Source organism: Gambusia affinis, linkage group LG07 (genome assembly GCF_019740435.1).
Source record: "Gambusia affinis linkage group LG07, SWU_Gaff_1.0, whole genome shotgun sequence".
Lineage (NCBI taxonomy): Eukaryota > Metazoa > Chordata > Actinopteri > Cyprinodontiformes > Poeciliidae > Gambusia > Gambusia affinis.
Genome location: NC_057874.1, coordinates 299,770 through 314,641, shown reverse-complemented (window position 1 = coordinate 314,641; position 14,872 = coordinate 299,770). Strand labels below are relative to the sequence as shown.

At 38.4% G+C, this 14,872-nt stretch overlaps 1 protein-coding gene across 11 annotated transcripts in view; it reads right to left on the bottom strand.

Annotated features, from left to right (window-relative positions):
- Positions 1-14,872, bottom strand: part of foxp1b (forkhead box P1b) — a 263,651-nt gene that overhangs the window by 72,984 nt on the left and 175,795 nt on the right. For 2 of the 11 annotated variants that reach the window (XM_044122249.1, XM_044122250.1), the window contains exon 1: positions 6,067-6,285. The exons of the other annotated variants lie outside the window; for them this stretch is intronic. The gene's annotated coding sequence lies outside the window, so the exon portion shown is untranslated. Of the gene's footprint in view, positions 1-6,066; positions 6,286-14,872 lie in introns of those variants that run through there. 11 annotated transcript variants of the gene reach the window in all.

The following is a 14,872-nucleotide window of genomic DNA, read 5'->3' as shown; positions in this document are numbered from 1 at the left end:
AGACTACGGGGCCGGGGCCCCACCCAGGACCAACGGCTCCACTTTTCTCATTCCAAGCATCGAGGCGCAGGGAACAAAATGCAATATTAATTTCCCCCCCGTGTTATGACTTAATATGCAGTTCATCTTGCCTTGTTATTTGCGTAGCCCCATCCCCCCACTTCCTAATTTCACAGTCATTATCCACTGAAATCCTTTTTTTTCCCGAGCATCACTAATTTTGATGAACATTTTGAAGGTCAACGAAGCAGCCCCCGTCTTGCTGAGGTGCGAGTCCAATATGTCCTATTACTATTATTAATGGATGCCTAGAGGATTAGAAATACCACCTGATTTTTTTAGGTGTTTAATTCTACAGCATGATTCTCTTTTTTTTTAAGCACAAAAAAGTTGCACGTATTTGATGATGACATTTAACAAAATGTAATGTTTACTGCTCATTTCATAATTGATGAATGCATAATGTTATTATGATATAAAGCAATTTAAACTGCCTTATTGCTGAAAAGTGCTATACAGATTACTGCAGCTGGTGGCTCATTTAAATAGCCTGGCACACCAATTTTTACCAATGCCAATTTATTTATTTTTTAATAACAGATAATCTTAGTTCATTGAAAAACATTAAAAAATACCTGGGAAGGACTGGGTTTGTAAATCAAGCTGTGGCTAATAAACCATCATACAAAATCATGCCTGATTTGGTTTTATCAAGTCCTTGATGAAATACATGAATTGAAATGAGATATGTGAAAAGTTAGCCAAACTACTAAATTAACTAAACTAACCTAAATACAATCTGTTCCTTTAGTCTTTATTTTTTCAAATTTGAAAAACAAACCAAACTTGTACAACAAGGTCTGTCAATCAGTCCTTTCTTAAAGCAGATGGAAAAAGAATGGTGTCTGATTTTCAGCACTCTACAGATGTAGAAAAGATTGGTCGATAATCACAGTATCATCTGATTGTGCAAAATCAGGAAAATCTGTGCTCTCCTACATTTGCTTTCTTGTAACTCCACAATAATGCATAGCTCAGTAGGAAAAAATGATAATTAAACTCAAAGGTAACAGATGATTTACAATCCTAGGCAATGGCTTCCTACTTCAGTCCATCCTTCAGCGTAACAGTGTGAATTCATGGTTTCACACTTTGTTTTTGTCAGGCTCATAGTAACTACAGCAAGAGCAGCTTCCTCTCTATGCAGAGGCTATTACAGACCCCCATTTTATTACCCATTACTACTGAGGTCATTAGCAGCAAGAGGGATTGTGTGCTTCTTAACCTATTGATCAATGTAACTACTATCATTTAATCCTGTGCTAAAGGAGTGAAAATCTCTCTGAAAGGAGGGCAAAGCGGGGGGAGGAAACTATAGAGTAGAATAGCCGGGGGGGGGGGAGTGACATGGGTGAGGATGGGCCAAAGGGGGAGAGGGTACTTTAACTGTTAAATACTGCCTTGGCCACTGTATCGTGCCCATTTAACGCAAAAAACACACAACGCCAGACGTCATTAAGAGAACTCCCTCACAGTGCCCCCACCCCTAAAAAACAGGATCAGAAGTGGGCTAATAACTGGAGGGATACCGGAGGGATACACACACACCCTACGAGAGGTGTGTGTGTGTGAAAAAGAGGACACTCCGAGGATGCCAGAAATAGCTGACGTTTAAGAATTTCACAAAGGTGTGGCACTCTCCAGGTGCCTCCACGTACGTAAACATTCAAAAGAGCTGGAACATTCTCATACAGCTGCAGAGTAACTGGAGGCAAAATACTGTACCAGCACAGGCCTGCTGGCCAAACATACACACACACGCAGACAGAAACACATGCACAAATGTAAACTGTGGTATGTTCTATCGCAGCAACCGGTACATACAGACATTTGCAGCTCATAAAATACTGCATAGCAAAAGAATATAGGAAACATATGTTGTATTTTGACACACACACACACATATATATATATATATATATATATATATATATATATATATATATATATATATATATCTACTATACTTTCCCTACTTGAAAAAACAAAAAAACAAAATACATACAGAAAACGAATTCAACTATTTGGAAATAAGTCCACAATCAAAACTAGAGCTGGCAAGCTATAAGTAGTGGAAAGATCCACTAATTAGAGACCTATTAGCATGTCTTTTTTAAGTTGAGTGATCAGTGTAATAAGTTACCCTTCAATAAGCTTCTAGCAAATCTAGAAAGTGTTTGTCTTTGCTAAGATCTATGAATTCCTTCAAAGTAGTAACAATAAGTCTTGCAGATAATAATTCTATAGCTATAAAATTACATTTATATTTATAACAATACATGTAAATCTATATACATAACTATAATAGCTTGAATGCTGAATCATTTTAGCAACTGAAGGAACTTTAGTTGTACTCTGATCATTTTTGCTGTCATAACTTATTAAATATATGTGTTAATACAGGGATGCCATCATATATTTTTCAGGGTTATAACACTGGGAGAACCTCATGGATGTCTATGCTTAATTGCAAGCCAGAGGCCAAACTAGGTGTGAAGGAACAGCGGAAAGAGCTATGTGACAGTCGCTGTCAATACACACATATGCACGCACACATTAAATGAAGGAAAAGAAGGTGAGTATCAGTCAGACAGTCTCCTGCACTGGTCAAAAAGGTGCAGCAAGGTTGACAGAGAAATAAAATAGAAAAAGAAAATTTGATAATTTTCTTTCATGCTCCCTGGAATCATCTTGTTTTCTGGGTGGGAGGAATTAACCAAATAGAATGGAAAAGTATGGGGATAAAAACCCCTCCGTCCCAAAAGAAACAAATAAGCCCTGAAGAAATCAGACCGGAGTCCGTCTGTTGTTTTTTTTTTTCTTTTTTCTACCTTGGCCGACTGTAGCGCGACGGGAAAGGGGTCGTGGAGAAGAAACGGCTTCCCATGCCGACTATGATCTCCTGCGTGGAAACATTGCCAAAATGAGGATTTCACGGCAGCTATTGTATTCAAGTGATGTGTGAACATAATTAGCCGCTGACAAGACTGGAAGGACTAATTCCATGTTAGCCATTCAGGTTGATTGAAATCTCTCATGTGGAGAGCATTTTCTTCCCTCAGACAGAGACACTGCAGATTTTTACAGTACAATAATAGCTTTTTCTTTTGTTAAACAGAATACAAAATACAGAAGAAATATTGAAAATTCTTCAGCAGGACAATCATTTCTAATTAGAACAAAGAGTTTAAAAACAATAAAAAATGAGAAAGCAAAGCAAAGCAATTTGTCAGCTCACCTCATTTGAGGGGTGTTCGCTTTTTCCTCATCATCCACAATCAGGAAGTTTGGTGAATATTTACAGCCAAAATAATCGGGGTGTTCACAGCCACGTTTAGTTTAGTTGCACATTCTGGGTTTTATTTCTGGATGCCGATGGGGCCACAAAATATCAACGGCAACTGTAAAAATAAAAAGCTTCAAACTACATTTTAATTAACCTGTCAATTATAAGTAAACATGTTTTTTTTTTTTTAGAAAAGCTCCCCAAACCCAGTATTCGGTTTAAACAAACAAACTCCATAGTGAGACGAGTCAGCCAGGAATATTGTAAGCAATACTGAAGGTAGGTGACTTTTTCGCCTGAGACATTTTGTCCCTAACATGAAGAAAATTGTATATATTACATTGATGTGTTTCTTAAAACTAAGCATATGTTCTTGACTTTAAAGTAAAAAATGAAAAGTACTGACTAAATCTGATGCACTGATTAATTTAAACATGAATTGTTTTAGAAGTGTCCTGTTGTTATTTTTTTTATTTTTCAGGCCATTCCTCCAGGTATGTATTTCACACCTTTTAGCTAAATATAAGAGTTAACTTATATATTCAGTCTGACTGTTCCTACACACACCGCTGCTCACCGTCTTCACCTTCGCACTGTCACCGTAATCTGCGTGCCTGCGTTCCACAGTTCACCACCTCGGCGTGGTCGCGAAGCACCACACGCTTTCAGAGGCATTGTTTGAGGGGGTTGAGATTTAATTAAGATGGCAGCCCCTAAAAAAATCCTCCTCAACTGGAACTGTAGTCAAAGCCCCATACAAGGCGGATACATCCCTAGTATGGATTGTTTCTATTTTCTGCCGGCTAATCCGCATTTCCATGACAGCAGACGCAAGTTATGCTCCTTCTTTCCAAGTTTCTTTATGCTGTTCGTATTAAAATTTTACTGAAATATGCAAAAAGCAACAAAAAAGTGTAAAAGTGCATTATTTTCTCTCTAACGTGTCAACAACCTGACATCCTTATAACTTTGGATGAGCGATAAAAGCAGATTTCCTCATCATGTTATCTTATTGTCATTTGGCATCTCGACCTTTTCAGGCACATGTCAGCTCGAGTGTAAAGTTAATAGCCTTTTTTGTGAAACAGAAATATGCACACTTCAAGCGCTACAGAAAAGGAAGGTGTAGGGGAAGCCGTTTCCAAGTGAAAACATGTTTGGTTTCACTTGGAAATACCAGCGAGTAACAGAAGACGGCAGCTGGTGATTCCCTATATCACTTCCAAACTGTTCCCTTGTCTGGAAGGGACAAGGGAAGTCTGCATTGTACTGACGACGATCAGTACAAAGCAGACCCAGTAAGTTAAATGGGTGGGGGTGCATCCCAGCACCCCTTCTTTTTCTTTCTTTGGGTACACAGCTAATATTTGATTCCCTATGTGATGGTTTTAGAAAAGACAGGTGCTGTAACTGCACATGTAACTCTCTTGCCTGAAAGGGCTAATGCACTACTAACGAACAATAAATCAACTTTGATTACAAACTGTCAACCCAATCAGCTCGCAGTCCAACACTCCCCCGTTTACTCCCCCCAAGCAAACTTCGCTAGTCCCGACCACACAGCATTACGGCGAGAATGCTGCAGCTCCTCCGTCCTCCATCCCGCATCTTTTTTTTTTGGAGCACTGATGCAAGGAGTTGAAACTTTACAAAAAACTAAATAAAGCAGAAACAACATTAAACGTAAATGGACGATAAACAACAACACTTTTCTTAGTTTTGTTTGGAAGAGAAATAGTGAAAAAGTTTGTTTTAAGGGAGAGAAATCTCAAAGAAAAGCTTCATGCGCTCTAAACTTTACAGCGGGATGACATGTGGAGTGACAACATAGTTTGTGGTGACTGTGTCAAATATAGAGCTGTCTCCAACCCCTGTCTTAATTTGCTCTGGCACCCTGAACAGAGTGAAAATTAGTCAGGACTGTATCTGGGAGTGAGAAAAAATACATGCATACAATCCTCACATATGCACAGTGAAGAAACCCCAGAGGAAAACATGTTTCAAGGTTTTACCTTGAGGATTTTCTTCAACAAGAAGAGAATAATTAATAATAATAATAATAATAATAATAATAATAATAATAATAATAATAATAATAATAATAATAATAATAAAAAGTTATAACGTGAAAAAACACATAGCAACTCATTTCCTGTTTTTCTAAGAACTTTCTGTAATTCAAAGAGGAGGCAGTTGACCACCAAACCATAGAACTGGTTGACTGTCAGCAAAGTAAATAAAACTAATCAAACATTGCCAAAAGTCCATAGACAAGCTTAAATAAAGCTTTTCCATAAAGAACATATGTTTTTTAACTTTGAATAAAAACATTCACTTCCATCAAGCAATAAAACAGCAGTGCAAACAAGTAAACAAAAACATCTGGATTACATTTTCTAAAAAGCAGCACATCCACATTCAGCCTCCGTGTAGAACCCGGCCCAACACAATACGATGGTGTCTTATCTGCTATCATCTTTCTCTTACTGGTCTCTGTGACAAACTAAATCCCGGGATAACTCCTCAGCATCTACGAAATGGCATGACAGAAATAAGCAGTTACTATGACATAATGTCAGCAGCGGACAGACAACAAAGCTCCCTTCCTCCTTCACATCCTCCGGTCAAATTAAATTGTCAAGTTTTTTTTTTTGTTTTGTTTTTTTTGTTAAACACAAGAAAGCTGGCAAAAATCAGACAAATCAATCATATTGACAAACCTGACAAACTCCATTTAGCTGGCAGGGTAAACAAGAGTGCCGGGCCACGCGGTGCGGAGTGAAGCAGAGCGGAGAACTCAGCGGTGAGCGAAAGAGAGAGAGTGAGACAGTGAGCGAGCGAGAGAGAGAGAGAGAGAGAGACAGAGAGTGAGTGAGAGGCGCTCAGTCGGGCTTGGAGAGCAGGGCAGGTTGAGGAGAGGCGCTGCCGAGACTCCAGCCTTTCTCGGGATACGGACAGATTGCACGCGCGAGGTTGTTCCCTGGCTGACAAGATACAAAACTATCCAATCAACCACGCCCTTCTCAACCAATCACAAGCAGCCCTTTCTAAACATAATCAATTCAAATCGGGGAGAAAAAAAGGCATGTGGGGGTGGGGGTTGGGGGGTATTGCAGGTGAAACTGTGTCTTTGTGAGGGGGCCCCTTTAAAAAAAGAGAGAGCAATGAAAGAAAGAGAGAGGGAAGGGGGGTGGGAGGGTGTCACAGTTGATGGCTGTTAACCCTTTGACCCTTTTGCTGGGACTCTGGCCGTGCCACTGAAACAATGGAGGCTTAAAGAAAACGGGCCTTTAATTAAGAAGCAGATAAGTAAACACAGCTATGTGGTAGAAAGAAAGAAACCGGCCGCCTATTATTTGTTTAAATGATCATGTTTACACAGCCGCAACAAAATCACGACTCATTTGAACACAGCAACTATGTTTTCTTGTTAACTCTTCATAAAATTCCCACAAGAGACAATACACTATTTATCTTAACAAACAAAAAATAGCATATGTACTTATGAAAACTTTGTTTAATATGCAACTTTTTGAGTAGTCAGCAAAAAAAAAACAACAACTATTTTTGCAGTTTTGTAAACTTATCCTGCAGTTTGCCTTTAGAAAAGCTTAAATCCACTTACATTAACAGCGAACGGTAGAACAGCTACAGTGCAATCCATCCAATTCCACCCCCAATGAGAGCAATTAACTGTCATGATATCATCACACTCTCCAACACCCCATGTGCACTCAGCTAGGGTAAGAAAACAAGACCCTGCCACCTACTGGGGATCTTGCTGAACTCACCGGGAGGCATGAGTGAGCACCCCCTCCTTTTACTCCCCACATCATTTCCTTTGATGACGATGAGCATCTCCGAAGGGTCACATTTGTTCCCATCCTAATAAATTTAAGATAAAAAAAAAGGAACAATCCTCTAATGAGGTGTTACGGAGTCTGAGCGAATTGAACTTAAAGAATTAAAGAGAAGATTAACACCTTGCACTGTCCATAATCGTGACAAACACAGAGCAGAACATAACCCCTCACAACTCCCTGGCTCACGTCAAGAGCCATAAACTTCTCTTTTTGGCTAAGGATGAAGGAATGTTTCTGGGATACAATCCAGTCAGCAAACACTGCTGGTAAAATAAACAAAAGTGTCTGCTTGAGAAGCCACCACTCTCCTATGCTAATAACTAACAATAAGCTCAGGGAAAGATGGCTTGACCTATATAAATTATTGACTTCAATGCCTTCAAGTGTCAAAAAATGACAATTTCAAACGTCGTCATATGGAGTAATTAAATGGAGGGGGGCAGAGGCTTTTATTTTCTATATAAGAAGCAAAGAAAAAAAAAGACAACTGACACACTCACACTCACACAAAGTGGTTTAAGCTGCGGCCATACTCCTCTCCCCCAGTGTCCTCCCTGGGGTGGCATGTCGGCATATTCTCAATAAAACACCTTCTTAGCAGTAATAGGCCACTGTTCTCATTTCAATGCTCCCAAAGGCCTCATGATAAATTTAGCAGACATACAGTTCAAGCTTCTCCTCTCACACACTGTCTTTCTAATCCATTTCCTCTGTGCCTGTGCCGTGTAAAATAATTACATGTATGTAACGATGTGATACACACGTTGTATAGATTTCTTCTTCTTTTTAACACAGAGTGAAAAATCAATATTCCTGAGGCTTGAACCAGAGTCCCTAGTGATAGTTTACACAAGGGAGCTGAGCGATTGCATTCATGACAGAGTGGATGACATTATAAAATACTCCCATTTCCTGCTTGAGTTAGAGTGAAAGTATGAGTTAATGTCTGGTCTGGCCCGGGCCGCGCTCCGCTAAGATAACGACTCGGCTCTGGTTACAAAAGACCTTTCCCAAAAAACAAACACAGGCCAGTGAATAAGCCACACCGGTATGCTAGCTTATGTGTCACAGCTGCTTAGGGAAAGGAAAGGAAAGAAAAGGAAGAAAAAAAGAAAAGGAAAGGAAAGGGAAGCAGAGAAAGTGGTGTAAAAGAAAAAATGTGAGACTGTAACTGTTGCTTTTGTAGGAAAGCCCTGGTGACCGGGTCATTGTCAAGAGAGAACAAACACAAGCTGTTTCTAAGTGCCTTTTCGAGTAAATGACTGTTTACTAGCAGAGGGAGTCAATCAGGGCAGGTGTGAGACCTTCATAAATAACATCTGCTCTAAATAAAATTGCCAAGGTAAAAATACTGCCTAGTTCAGCCATTTTTTATAAGGTGCTTAAAATATAAACGATTTGTTCAAGAACGCAAATGTAACTCAAATAATTCAGGAAATATTCAGAAGGCAAAATTCAACTTGCACAGAGGCAACACTTGAGTGGGTTGCTTTGTCCATATTAGGCATGAGGCAGCAACCGCTGTCAATGTACATCAGTCGTTTTTTTATTTCTAAACTAACATTGTTTTTATTGTAGCGTACCTGCAGTTAAAAAGTTTGTAATAAGATTACAAAGAAAGTTTCCAAATGTGTGCTAGTGCTTAAACATGTCTCGTGCTGAGGAATAGTGTTATCTTGTTTGACTAGTAGCTAGCATAGGTACTTAATATCAAACCAAGAATTTAAAAAGATTTTTATTACTTACTTTGGTACCAGCTGCACAGATTAAACCTACTTTAAATGAAATCCCAGAGAAATTCCTTCATGGTTTGTATAGAATGGTACATAATATTAACTTGTTTTGCTAATAGTAGTCAACCTGGTCATGAAACATCAAAAGTTACAAAACAGCTAAAACATTTATCTTTATACTCTGGCTGGACAACAAAAAAGTCAGCACCATCCATCCATCCATTTTCTATACACCCTTTGTCCCTAATGGGGTCAGGAGAAGTCAGCACCAAAAAATAAATATTTTGTTGGACTGCCTTTAGTCTTGACTACAGCACGCATTCGCATTCTTGTTTTAATAAGCTTCTGCAATGTTAGAAGATTTATTTCTAGCCATTCACCAAGATCTTCCATTGATGATGGTAGATTCTGACTGCTGTGCAAAGCCTTCCCCAGCACATCCTAAAGATTCTCATTGGGCAAGGTCTGAACTCCTTGGTGGTCAGTGATGTCGCGTTACTGACGACTTTTGTGAGTAATGAGTAATCGAACACATTACTATTTCAAATCCAGTAATCAGATTAAAGTCACTAATCCAAATTACTGTGCGTTACTATTTTCTTTTATAATCTTATGTTATTTCCTCTGTGTGTTTTGTGGAGCGACCACCGTTTCTATGCGACAGTCAGCAGCAGATCGCACATCGCAACAGAAATGTAAACAATGGAGGGAAGTGAGAGATGTGCATTTTGTTGCTGGAAAAGCAGGAACTATTTTGAGTTTCTGTTGCCAAGTCCAATCATTATAAGCGACTTTGGCCTTATAATAATTGGATAATAATTTTTATTGTAATAATTAAAATAATCACCTACCTCTCTAAAGTCTAAAGTCGCTTGCAAATGTAATGAGCCATGGCCTGCATTTTCTGGGCTTGTTGTTGAACATGAAGTTGCTTATTTGGGCTTGAAAATAAGTAGAGACCCATAAAAAGCCCCAGAATTTGTATGACATCCAGGTAGTTTTAGTCAGGCTCTGCTGTCCATCATTTCCCGAATGATCCGTTCCCGCTGTGTCTTTGTTAATGTCAAGGCAATATTTGCTGTGAATGACATCAAGATTTGCATTGCACTCCAGAAAACTGCTTACTTACAGAAAGTTTCTGTTTATACCATAGTTTCGTGGGGCATTTCCATCCCAAAGAAAAATATATAAAAAATCAGATATTTCACAATGAGATATTAGCATACATGGAAAAACCTTACAAAAACCTTATATAATAGCAGAAAGCACCATGGCCACTGCAAGAAATGCTGGCCATTTTCAATTATGCTGTATGAACTAATCAGTACATTATTGCAAGAGAATGCAAAAGTTATTGAGAGGTAACTCAAAAGTACTGCGAGGGCACACAATTCCTTTGCGAGGTAACAGGAAAAAAAAAAAAAAAAAAAATCCTCTATCTCCCCTGAGGGCTCCGTAGCTTAGGTTGTTGACAAGTGTCGCTTTGCAAGCAAAACTTCTGGATGAGAGGTTTGCTCGACCATCCACAGGCCGTGGGAGGAGAATCTAAAAGCTGATTGGTCAAAAGCACCAATCCTCTGCTATATCGTTTAGTTAGTATACTCCTGCAGTACTGATTCTGATCACCCTGGGCAGATTTGGCCTCCCTTGGAAACACATAGATACTGAAATCTGATTGGACGGAACATCGATAATCCACACAATGTATGGGAACCAGCACAGGCAAGAGAAATGTTATAAAAAGAGAATGGACTATTGGAAGTAATTTAATAACATTTACCTGAACAAATATTATAAATTGGGTTGTTGATATATGTTAGTGATTTTGATTATGCTTAGGCCTGCAGTGAAGGTTTTGCAGGCCCATATTAATACATTGACAGTGTGATATTTTTAACTCTCAGTTATCGCACAATGAGAGGCCCATGCCTAAACCATACTGCCAGAAAGAACCGTTTCAAGGTGTGTTTGTTTACTATTCAATGATAACCAAGCAAATGATATCAGAATTTTTCAGGTTAAGAGTATTGCATAATATTGTATTCATTTCATGCTTCATTAAATGTTTATATTGATTTAACAAGGCAGATTTTTATCTGTTGTTTGTGTGGTGTTTTAGCAAGCATTTGTAAAATAAAACCTCATGTTCATGCTATGATTTGCCATGACAAGACAGCAAATCTATGCAGTCAGCCAATCCTCCTGCAGATACCTAGAATAAGTCATATTTATTGTGAACCAAGTTATCACCCGAAGCAGAGTGGAGTTACAGTAAGTCATGGCTGACTCACTCTCTTCCTCCCGGTCTGTTTAAATGGGTTTGGTTATTTACTTTTAATTTCAGCGTTCAGGAACGCATTGTTTAGTCAGCACATGTGAACTCTGTAGTTGCAAAATATTTCCTGAGGTAATATGCCAACCAGAGTATAACGAAGCTTGGTTTCACCGTGCACTGCCTTTGCTGTGGTTTTTCACTTAGTCAAAACAAGAGCACTCATGGCTTTGAGAAAGCGTTGATTTAAGGTAGGTGGGGGAATTTCTACCAAGTCTTGTTCGACAATTGATTCACCTCTGATTTAAATCGAAAACTAAATTAAAACAAAGAAACCCTGTGCTGAATATTTTAGAAAGGAAACAACACTGATTGTAGGGTGTATGGAGAGACACAATTTTAAAATCTGAAGCTTACATAGCATAATAAGTAGCTCTTACATATCTCACTATTGACCAGACTAGAGTAGAAATCTAGAAACATACGTGTCTGGGGGTGGCTCATGTCATCACTTTTAAAAGAAGGAGGCTTTGTAAACCTACAGCACAACTAACCATTATGATTTGATGATTTGTAAGCTTGTCCAGTTTCCAACAATAACCAGAGGAACCCAGCAGAAATATTCCAAAAACAATGTACAGACAGGTTCTTGTTCGGAGGATTACTTACTTTATTTCAGAGGATTTATTTATTTTGATTCTCACAGAATAATAACTTTGAGTAAAGAATAACATGATTTTATACTTGTATCATCAATGAAAACAGAAATGAAAGGTGCCCGACTATGTCAATAAATACAATTCAGATTATTTTTGTCATTAATGAGATCTCAATTATTTTTACTGATAATTATTCAATTATTATTCAAGATTGGAAAAAAATATAGGTATTGTAACTGAAAAACAATAAATTACAATACCTATATTTTTCCCCTAATAATTCCACTTACAAACCTTGAAGGTATTTAATATTTATTTATTTTTGTATACAATTAACATTACCAATTTGAACAAACTGAAAACACCCAAAAGAAATAGAGTGTTGCAGTAAACTGTTTAGCCAAAAACAATGTTATATTTACTGTATTAAATATTTATAATGACATCAGAAGCACCTGATATTTTTCATAAAAATTTGCTGGATATTTTTCAGGAAAAAAAAAACTCTGCAAGAGGTGTGTGAAAAATAGTCAGTTTTTCAAAAGTTATTGACCCTCAAAAAAGGCAGAAGAATGCAGAAGTTTGGATACATTTATATCGAGAAAATATAATTTGTTAATTTGTAAATCTAAGCGATTTAATATTTTAGAACCTTCATATAACTTCACACAGGCCAGCTTGTCCTTACTATAGAAATCCCAATATAAAACAAAAAAGCCAAACCAATTGTTTGTTTTCTCTGAAGTTTTCCTAAAAAAATAAAAAATGTTTAACAAAAAACAAAAGTTAACAGTTAACAGTTTTCTCTCCTTCAAAAAAAGTGAAAATAGACTCAAGAGTTGCCAAGCTGCCAAAAATGTGTAGTGACACCCCAGGAGAAATTGCTTTGTGAGCTAATGCTGACTTGACTGCACCTTGCATAGCTGTTAGTGTTTATTAATGCCATGCCTGACTGTGCTCCCATCCATCCTTCCACCCCTCGGCAAAGGGCGTGTGAATCACTCTAAACAACACATGCCTGACATCAAGATATAATGCCAGAGCATGACATGGAGATAAAACAAAATTTTAAAAGGGGAAGTGTGTGCCTGTGTGTTGCAGCGTGGATCATTCAGTAACGGAGGTGGGGAGTAAGGGGAGGGTGGGGGAGATTGTGGCTTGAGAGGCTTTGCTGCTTGAAGAAAAACATCGGGCCTGAAATAGAAAAAGGGTCTTGAATATGGCAGAGTTGCTCCCAGTGCTGTGACTCCGGTCAATTAGAAAGTGATTGTCTTGGCTGGGAGGAAACTCCAAACGCAATTGGCATTACTGCAGAGTGTCAGCTTGACTGCCTGGGATAGGTGACTCCTTCCTGATAGGATTCATCCCAAACCTGGTTTTAATCCGCACCTTTAAAATGATGCATTTTTACAATGTGACGAGGAAAACAAGCAGCAGAAGAGACAGCCAACTGTTGGGCTAGATCAGGACTGACAAATTGTATCGCCTCAGAGCGACGCAGACACATTCATGTGATTTCATTACGACCTCCCATGGAGACATTTTACAATCACAAAGAGCTGAGGTTCTCGTGGGGCTTGTGTAAAACCAATAGTATAGAACTGCAGGATTAATACATGACACCATGAGAATTTTCTTTCCCTGGAAAGGGGCAGTATTATGTATTTTTCCAAAAGTTTTTCCAAAGGTTTGGACACACCTTCTAATTGAAATCAATTAGAAGGTGTGTCCAAACTTGTGGTCTGTACTGTATATATATACATACATACGGTACATGCATATACTGCATGCGAAAGACTTCATATAGATTCACTTATATGGACATGTACATCAACCCCCTATGAGGATGAGGTTCCTTGTTTCTTTGTAGAATTTATCAAAGTAGGAGTCCAGTTTAAATCCACCGCGTTTGTTTTGCTTGCGCACCTCAATGTGAACCGCAAATGTTCAGATTGAACTGCGCTCAAAGCCCACAGGTGCACATTTAGAGGTGCACAGTGAGTGTACAGTGAGAATGATATATCTTTGTGAGCAAAGCATTATGTGCGGAATGTGCATTTACGTCTCCACATGCTGACTCTGTCTGCCTTTTATAAGGCTTGACTTCCCAGTTAGCCGGTGCATTTCGGATCGGTGGTTCAGCCCAGGGAGGAGCTTTCGCGCTCGCCTCATGACTAGTGCAGCATGCTGGTTTGTTTTTATTTTTATTTTATGTTTTACAGCAACACAATGCATATCAAATGCATTGTCTACTTAAAGTCAGGTGAAGTTACAAGGTAAAGTTACCAGCTCCTTAAAATGTAAAATTTAATGTTAAACAATTTATAAACCTTTAATTTATCTATTAAATGTAACAGAATTGATATTCTCGTAGTTCATTTATGACATGGCCCGGTTCTAAATGTGATCAAGATTACATTATGTTTTTAGATTCACTAACTGATTATTTAATTTAGATTTAACAGAAGTACAGAACAGAAATCCAGTGGACCGCCTCAGCACCCCAAAGACATGAAGACAGAGTCTGGCGGTGAAAAGTGCAAAATCAAGAACTTGAATGGCAGATCAGGTAAAACATATAAGGATGATGAGGCAGCATAGATGAATGACGAGTGCAGATTACTACTGAGTGTGAACACAATAGAAATGGGAGGCAGACTAATAATATGGGAGAAGCCAGAGAGAGCATAACTACCTGAACAAAGACTTCAACTAATCTAAAAAACTAAATAGAAATGCTCCAAGAATAAAATACATGAATAAACAAAAACTACCATATTTTTGGGACTATGAGCCACTACTTTTTTCCTCAAGCTTTAAACCATGCGGCTTTTCTGTGAATTTTTCTTCAACTGCCACGGGGCTCTTTAGCAGGAAGTGAATCATTGGAAGTCAAAATTGGAAGTCAAAGAAAAAAAGCACTAATTTTCATTTAGAACAAGCACACACTAGCAGCTGGCACGATGAAGATATTTCTTCTAACTCATAACGCCTCATCA